Source organism: Dioscorea cayenensis, chromosome 7, assembly GCF_009730915.1.
Source record: "Dioscorea cayenensis subsp. rotundata cultivar TDr96_F1 chromosome 7, TDr96_F1_v2_PseudoChromosome.rev07_lg8_w22 25.fasta, whole genome shotgun sequence".
NCBI classification, from domain to species: Eukaryota; Viridiplantae; Streptophyta; class Magnoliopsida; order Dioscoreales; family Dioscoreaceae; genus Dioscorea; species Dioscorea cayenensis.
The window spans coordinates 11240369-11249821 of record NC_052477.1 but is presented as its reverse complement, the minus strand read 5'-3'; positions in this window follow the sequence as shown (position 1 = coordinate 11249821).

The following is a 9453-nucleotide window of genomic DNA, read 5'->3' as shown; positions in this document are numbered from 1 at the left end:
TATTTATAAAAAGTTCTTATTTCTTCTAGTTCTTCTATATATTTTTCTCTAATTTCAAACCCATAACCATTTATTATTTTTCCTAATAAAAGAATATGATAATATTTTATCTGTTGTTTAAATATTCTCTTTCTCGAGCACAAGATATGTCATTCTTTGCCATTTCTTTATGACATGTTTGCTTTCTAGTGTAATTCATAAATCAAAGCATGTTTGCATGTGTAAAACACATTTAGGGGCTTTCAATGTATAGATTAGGGCTAGAAACTGACAAAATGGGAGATTTTTAAATGAAGAAGATGATGCACACAAAAATTACGGGCGTGCTCCATCTAGCACAATAGTGTTTCCTCTCTAAAAAAGAAAAATAAATAAATGAATTTTGAGTTTAGATTTTTGACAAACACAAGCGCGCTTTAGTGAAGCACGGCCGTGCTTATCCTTTCTTCATGTTTTTAATAAAGTGCCATACACTAGCATGCTTATCTTCACACACCCGTGCTTGCTGATAAGTGTTATTTTGTACATAATTGATCTATATTGTTTAGCACTTAATCGAATATTTTAGGCATTATTTCTATATATAACTGGCACTTATGTGTTCAATTCATATCATAGGTTAAATGGAGCATAACAAGAGCTAAGGAGAACAATTCTAGAGTAATTTGGATCACTGCTATAGTACAAGCCTACCTGCCCATGTGCATCTCGGCAAAATCAGCACATGAGCACCATGTGGATCACGTGCAGGCCTCTCAAACACATCTTACCAAAAAGAACACTCCATGTACATTTGAAAGATTACAGAGCATGACCTAGAAAAGAACACAGTGATAACTGCCTAAATGTACGTATTTTATACATATAAATTTGGTACTATTCATTTGTATTTTGTTAGATCAAAGCCCTTTTTATTGTTAAGTTAGTTTTATTTGTTTTATAGGTCATAAAGAAGCCAAGGCGGGTTTGACAATGAAATTTAGGAAGAAATCGACATCGAAAATGGTGTTTTAGGGCTCCATGTATTGTAGCACAAAGGATTAAAGAAATAGCAAGGCCTCAGGTTCTCCTTGTGGGCAACTTTGCATCCCACAAGAATGCCCGTAAGACAACTGGAATATTCTTGTACTAGTACTATAGCAAGAAATACTGTAGTAGGTACTGTTACATGTGTTGTAGCACTTTAGAGCAAATTCAGCCAGAAATCCCAAAGACCTTGCAGGCATTCTTGCACCCACAAGACAGGGTGTGAAGAAAACCTGAGAGGTGTTTTAAAGAATTTCTAGGGCATTGTGAAGGGGACTCTTGAACCATTCTTGATGCTCCAAGCTTTCTAAGGCCAAATCCGAAGAGATGAACTAGATCTAAGTTAGTTTGGAGGTGGAAATCAAGTGGAGAAGCTATTCTTGGCAAGATCCGTCATCATTCTCACTTGGGGAAGCTTGAAGATAACAAGGGAAGCCGCCCCCACTATGGGGTCCATGGAAGCTTTCCATGCAGTCCGACTAGCCATCTCAATTCTAGTGTTTGAGGTAGTTTTATTATGCATGTTTTAGTTGTTTCCATGACTTTGATCTTTATATTGGTTTATATAGGTGGCTAAACCCCAAGGTCACTGGTTACCAGTGAACCTTGGGATGAACTTGCTTATTTTGATGCTTTGATTTACTTTTATTACAATTGATTTGGTCTGTGGTTCAAGTTTTGCGTTCATTGATGTATTGGATTGCATGAGAACTCTGTGGTTCAATTTCTAGGTTGTACTTGGATGGGAAAGGATACACCCTTGTATTAGACTCACTTAGCTTGAAAGGGATTCATGTATGAATGCATCTAGAACTTCAGACATTTTGTACCCCTCCAACCATTATGATCCGACCTAGGTTTTAAGTCTGGCCCTATTCAAAGTGTCCCAGTACTTAATGTAATCATAGGAGGATTTGGTCGGAAGAGATTCTGAACCAATACTTGTATGGGATTAATGGTTAATCACCGAGAACTTCAGGGTTAACCTACTTTAGGAGTCTTTTGACTCAAACCACCATTGCTTTATAACCCTAGCATCCTTCTAGCTTTAGTAGCCCTAAGGGAATCTGCATCTGTGACCATCTTCCCTCATAGACTTTCCACTCAATCACCTTGGTATATAGATACCTCCTATTAGTTCTTTTTAATCTTTTTAGTAGTTTAGATCAATTAAACTTGAATTTGTCGATTAAACATTTAGTGAAAGGACGTAAAGGTAGCTTTTTAGCCCCGTGGAATACAATCCCTTATGTCACACACAAGATATTACTTGATGACCCCGTGCATTTACGAGAAGTCAATCACACGGGAATAGGTGTGTAATTGAAGAACCGAGGGAGAGGAATTCCTGGGAGATATGACAAGGTCCCCTTGCGTATATCCCGCAACTGCACGGGTTTGTCGAAATAATAATCCCGGGTGAGCGGGTATCGAATCCACAGGGAGTAGAGAATAAAAATACTTAATTCGATTCTTAGCTATGTAAAAGATCAATGATAATGAGTGTGATAATGATTCAATTCTCAACAATAAAAGCAACAAGTAAGAGAGCAAAAGTAAAGAAGGGGATAAGGCAATCGATAAAGATGGGGTACCCGGATAATGCTCCGCCTAGGATAATTGTTTCAAGTGCAAGAACCCTCTATTATGCTTCCTAATCAATGCAATGATGAGTCGTGGAAATCCTTAATTACATAATCACAAATCTAAAGTCAACTATGCCTAACTCTATACATGTCTCGGAGGAGAAATCGAACAATCTCAACACCTCGCACTCGCATAGAGTTGCAATGAGCTCTAGGGATTCCAAGTGATAAAGCTCTTCCTTAATATAGACCTAACCCTTTGGTCCAGGTGGAAGGTCCCTAACCACAATTGAGCCCTAGATACTAAGATCACCTCAATGCTTCACTCCGTTACACGCGCAACTAAGCCCCATCGGAGATTCATCCCTTAGACCATTCACTCTATTATGGCCGCAAAGAACTTGAGGAACGGAGGTAGAATCTATCACGTCGGAGGGGAAAGGGGACGCCCTCTGCACTCTCCACTCACCCTCTCAACCCTCTCCAACCTAGTTTTGTCTAACGCTCGTGGTGTGTCACTCACTCACAAGGTTACCAACAAGAACTCTCAACCCTAGTATCACTCTAGGGGAAATGTTCATACAATCAAGCATTCAAGGTTGGAACTCACAATAAACATTAATTTATTGAAATCATAATAAAGAGGTTCAAAGAAACAAATACATCCTAGGGTTCACAATACCCGAGTACCCACTAGGGGTTTAGCTCTCCATGGAGCTAAGTACAGTCAGAGAAATAGAATGTAAAAGTAATGAATCCATAAAAGAAAACCCCTCGATAATCATGTTGATGGTCTTATGGGAAGTCCTCTACTCGTCGTCCAAGGATTCCCTCGTCCGGTATAGGATACGCCTCGACGGAAGCTACCCTACCAACCTTCTTCCTAAGGAATGACGATGTCAGAGCCATAGAACCTCTCCAAAACCTTGGCCAATACCCCTCGAAACTCTAGCCGAAGCCCTCTCTCAAGTTGGGGAAAAGATGGAGAGAAGAATACTAAAATCGGGGTTGATTCGGCTTTTAAATAGGGCTGGAATCGGGCGACTACACGGGCGTGGATGCTTCACGTGCCCGTGGGGAATTTTCACACGGGCGTGGATAATTTCCACATGCCCATGTGGATCCTCTGAACTCCTGTTTTCTCGGCCGGCTATGAACATTGCTGCTACAGTACTTGCTACCGTGTTGCTACATTTCTCTGCTACAGTATCCGACCTGAATAGCTTCCCGAATCCATACTTTCATCGGAGTAACGCAAACGGGCACACGTTCACGTCGTGGATCACTTGCATCTTCAATGATAGGCACGTTGGTGAAGCTCTTGTTCTATGTGCATAAGTTGGAATGCTCGAGTGTGGCTGCCTTTGTGCCCCTCCAAATGGATGTGCCAACTCGAGTACGAGGAGGTTGGCACACACTCTAGCATCTCACATCGACCTATGTCTTCGCGTTTGAACCTTAGCAAGATTTCCTCCAAAATCGGTGTATTGTAATCCACATTGGCTTCTTTCCTTCATACTTGGCCTCACAACCCTACCTGCATAAAAGTAACATAAAAACACACATATTAGTGTAAAAACCTGAGAAAAGTAATGCTCAACATAAAAAATGAACGCTTCGCATTCATATCGCACAAGCACTTATCAAGATACAAGGCCAAAGTCAGAAGAACACTGCCATGTACATTAGCCCATGTACATCTAGTTTTAGGGTTTTCGGGTTCTCTCCTAGGATTTACACAGGCAATAACATTCCCCTATATTGGCCCGTGTAATGGTCTAGTCCAGCCTATATAAATAGAGATTCAAAAGAGATTTTAGGTCATCCAAGTCTTGGTCGATTTTTGGGAGAAAAGTTCTGGAGCTCTTTGGCTTGAAAGTTATGGGCATCCAGTATAAATAGAGGAAGCTTGAAGGAGTCACCAGAGTGATGATCGGTTGGCAACGACATTATCTCACATCGTTTCCAATCACACGACATTGAAAAAAGGAGTTTTCACTACATGCTTAGGGATTTATGGGATTGAGTTTTATCTTGTATTGATGAACATGAGCCCTATGGAGGGCTAACTTCCTTGGGTGCTCGGATTGATGTATGGTTGTTTGCTCACCTGCAAGTGTACGGGGTCGCCAAGTAATACCTTGAGCGATGGGCCCAAGGATCATATTCCATGGGGCTAAGGAGCTCCTATTACTCCTCCATCACTTACTTTCTAACCTTACAACTTAAACATGGTATACTACTCTAATACATGCGAGAATGCAAATAAATCACAAGTATAAAAATTCTAAGGCAAGAAAGGAAATCACAAGAGTAATGATGATATAAATAGGCCTAGGGATGAGGATCCCCATGAGGGTCATCATGATATATGGATGCACAAGAATAACATAGCAAGGGTGATTTAGACCGACGGATCTCAACATTAATTCAACCCCAATTTCTCGGCGGTCAAACCCTAATCCCATAAGAATGATGACAAGGATCTCTCCCTAATCACATTCCTACGATCGCATTAAGAGTAGGGAGATCACGTGATAAGGATACACTTAACCTAAGTTTATCCTCATGGTTCGAAGGGGCAACCGACATCCAATTTCTCAGTATGTTGGTCAAAGAATACCCCTTTTAGCTCAATAAAGATCTAGTACACGCGAGTAGGTCACGTCTACATGTACAACTCATCAAAGAACTAAGGATTTCTCCAACTAATAATTCTAGGCACGAAGAATAATGAGCCAAACCATAAATCATACCAATGCATTCCAAATAAAAGTATAGCATCCAAAATACATGATGAACCCCTCTCCCCCAAGGTTTCACTTACATCTGGTGGCCATGGGTGTCTAGTGTGCCATCATACAAACAAGTATAACCAACTCAAGAAAAACAAGAAATAAATGCATAAATGGCACTCCCTAGTCCGAATGATGATGAAGAAGAACAATGCCGGCCAAATGACGCTTCCTCTAGCCCAAAGAATGTCGAATGCTCCTCCTCCTTTGGTGATGAAACTCTCCCATTGAAATCCAAGCTCTTGATCACCTCCAAGCCTCAAGCCAAGCTCCACCAAGATGATGTCTTCGTTTCTTCTCTTATTCCCTTAGTGTTGGTTGCCCCAAAAGTTTTCAAGAAAGTCTCCCAAATCCCCTCTTATACCCCCCAAGTATACTCCCTCCAAATCAGCCTGTATGCCCTTCAAAATGATACTCAAAATTCCCCCAAATGCCTTCCATACCGGGTCCATACTGCCTCAATGAAGAGGTCCATACTGGGTCAATGAGGGGGTCCATACTGCCTCAATGAGGGCGTCATTGAGGTAGTATTAACTAGGCAAACTCCATTCTAGCTCTCGTAATAGTATCCATACTGGGTCAATGAGCTCCTCATTGCCCCAGTATGCCTTCAAATAAGTTCTTTTTCTTCTCTGGCTACGATATCTATCCTCGGGTCAATTCAAGGGCAGCATTGAGGCCGTATGGCTTGGATCAGTTCATGACTCAAAAACTCTCCAGGTGCTACAGTGGCAGCTACAGTGATCTTGCTACACTGTTGATGCTATAGTACCACTGCTACATTACTCCAGCTAGAGTAATTTGCTACAGTGAATACGCTACATTACCATGACCTAGTTTTCTTCTCTTTTTTGCCCAAATCATATCTTTGTGTCCTCCATGGCTTTTTCATGCCCTGTGAAGCAAATAATACCCGATTAAGCATGAAACGGGCATCAATTCTTATAAAAATACATACTAGAGATAACAAATACATATACTAAAATATGTACATTTAGACACTTATCAATGTAGTTTGGGATTGTTTTATCTTTTTATTACTTTTCATGTAGAATCTGCCTTTTGCTTACGGATTTAACCTTGTTTTATTTTTTGGATTTGCATATCGAGAGTAAATTTTCCATGTACCTTTTGGTTGAAATTTCAGCAGTTAATCCCCGATTCTAGACATGGAAACCCTTAGAACTCATTGCAATCGTGTGAGGGTAGGAGTAGGAAAGATTCACTTCAAGCCTTAGGATGGGATTAGACACTAGGAAGTCTTGAGAGAGCACTTAGTGTGTCTTTGGTTTCCTTCATTCCAACAAGCTAAGGTTTATTCTATGTTAAATTGCAATCTCCTTAATCTTTATCATCCCAAGTGAAATCGATCAAAGCACCACTTTCATTTATTAAGCTCCATTACTTGTTTCCTTTGTTTAGGCCTTTTACTTGGTTTCATTGCTTCTTTTACTTTATTCAATTTTTTTAAATCTCAATCTTTGTTTAGTTAGCTCACAAAGATAGGGTTAGTACTAGTACCATCTAGTCTCTATGGATTTGACCTTGCTTTGCATGTATTACTTCGATTGACACATACTTGCGTCCATATTGTTTCCAGTCAATCACTTGCCCTCAACACACCCATGCTTCCATAAGCACAGGCATGCTTTTGTCTAATTTTTGTGTAGTTTACATTAATTTTAATAAACTCTTGCAAAACACTATGATGAGGAATGGCACTTTTTCTAGCTAGTTGTCGTTAAAGTAGTAATGGGGTGCAGGGAGCTCATGGCCTTCTTTTAAGGAGCCTTGTTTCAGTATACGTGATCATCAGGAAGAGTACAATCTACTGAATCATCGATGATTTGGGAATGACTAAATTATCGACTAGGAGAACTTCAAGGAGGTGGGTCTTACAAAGAAGGTACAGTGTCTTCTCAGTGTCGGTGAGTGGCGACACCTGTTTGAGATCACTGATCACGCACACGCATGGAGTTGACTTTAGAGGCGTTGTCCATATTAGAGATGCCTCAAGGCTCCATGAGCTGGCACCAAGCCAATGAGATTCAATTCCAATTTTAAATGTGCTCCACCAGATGAGCTCTAGGTCTATATGGCACCGACTTCCCCCAAATCGCCGATTATATGAAGCTCCACATCAGCAGCCTCCACGATGAGCCACAGGAGCATGTATGGTGGTGCTTTAGCATCAACCGAACCTTCGAACCTTGCCTGTTGAAGGCTACATTCATGCTCTCCCTAGTTGTTCTTTGAAAGGAAGGGACGATAATACATTGATGGTTGATCGTCGAGGCTTTCTTTACCTGCTTAGCATGGTAGACAAATTTCCCCTCACCTTGGGCACATCCTCCCCACTTCTCTCCACCACCAAAGCGACTGACTCCCTAGTTGGAGTCATCTACGCTGGTCCCTACATCACTCAACTCGTTCGAGGAATGTGCCTTGACACACCCTTGTGTGTACCACAAGGGTATGGGCTACTCAAGTAGTATAACATACCCAAGGGTTGAGTAATCAAATATAGAGGGAATAAGAGTACTAGTATTTACCAATTGTTTGTTATCTAACTGCAATCAAGTAGTATGTTGAAAAATTACACAAGTAATTGAATCTAAAAGCAAACAAGCACTAAGCAATAATAGAAAGGATCTAATCAATTTGAAATAGGCACTGACACGTTCAAATATGCGTGTGAACCGCAAGTGCACGGGTATCGAAGTAATAAAATGCCTAGTGAGTCGGGTAGTCAAATCCACAGGGAACAGGGCTACTAGTACTAACTTCTTCTCTACTTTATAGCCTAATGATAAATGGAAAGGTGTGGTGATCTAATGTGCGAAAAAATGAATATCGGGGACGAATATGCAAGGGTGAAATGGAGGGAGATCTCAATCAGTAAAAGTAGGGTATTTGGGCAATGCTCCCCCTAGGATTCAAGTATTAGGTACTGAATGAGCAAAGTGTTTCTATGAAGAGCAAGTTAAGTCATGGAAATCCAAATATAATCGGATCCGGCCTCCAGATCGCCGATACTAGTCCCCTACGAGGTCCCGGTGGGGAAATCGCTCAATCTCAACACCTCACACCACATATGACCGCAAAGCACTCTAGGGATTCCAAGAGGTGTATCTGATTCCTAAAGATTGATCCAACCCTAATTCCTGGTGAAGGATCCTAACCCCCTACAAGGTCCCGACGGAGAAATCTCTCAATCTCACATCTCACACCAAATATGGTTGCATAGAGCTTAGGAAACGGAGATAGAATACACCAATCGGAGGGGAAAGGGGATGCTCACTATCTCATGACTAGCCCTCTCAACCCTCTTCAATCTTGAGGTTCTAACCCTAATGGAGACCTCTCTCTCACCAAGGTAACAAATCATTCAAACCAAATAACCAAAAGATCAATAAGTCAAGCAAGCATTAGACAATCAAGATTAAAACTTAATCAAACTCGGATCAAATAGAAACACTAAGCAAATCCACAAAAGATGATAATCCTAGGGTTCACAAGCCCAAATACCCTCTAGGGTTTTAGCTCTCCATGGAGCAACATACAAAACACACCATCAATGAATGAAAGCACATTAAAACCATAGAAATAAACCCCCTTATATATGAACTGATGGCCTTGATGGAGAGCTTCGACGTCTTAAAGGACCCACTCTAAAGCTACGTTCACCGGTGGCTTCCTTGACGCTATGACGGAGGAGGAATCGATCAAAGTTGGTGACGAAAGCGCCTCCAAAGCGCAAAGACCTCCTCTCCAAACCCTAGCCGTCTCACCCCTCAAGGGCCACAGAAAAAGATGAGAAAGAATAGGGCAAAACGGCTATTTATAGGCCTTAGACCGCGTCTATCACGTGCTCCCACACGCCCATGTGGATTTTCCACATGGCCGCGTGGGCGCGTGGAATTTCCATGCGGGCACATAAACAGTAATTTTGTTACAGTGTTTTGCTACAATACTTTTCACAAAACGCGGTCCAAACACTCTTCTCTTGAGGCCACATGTCCGGGCACACATCCATGTGGTAGGTT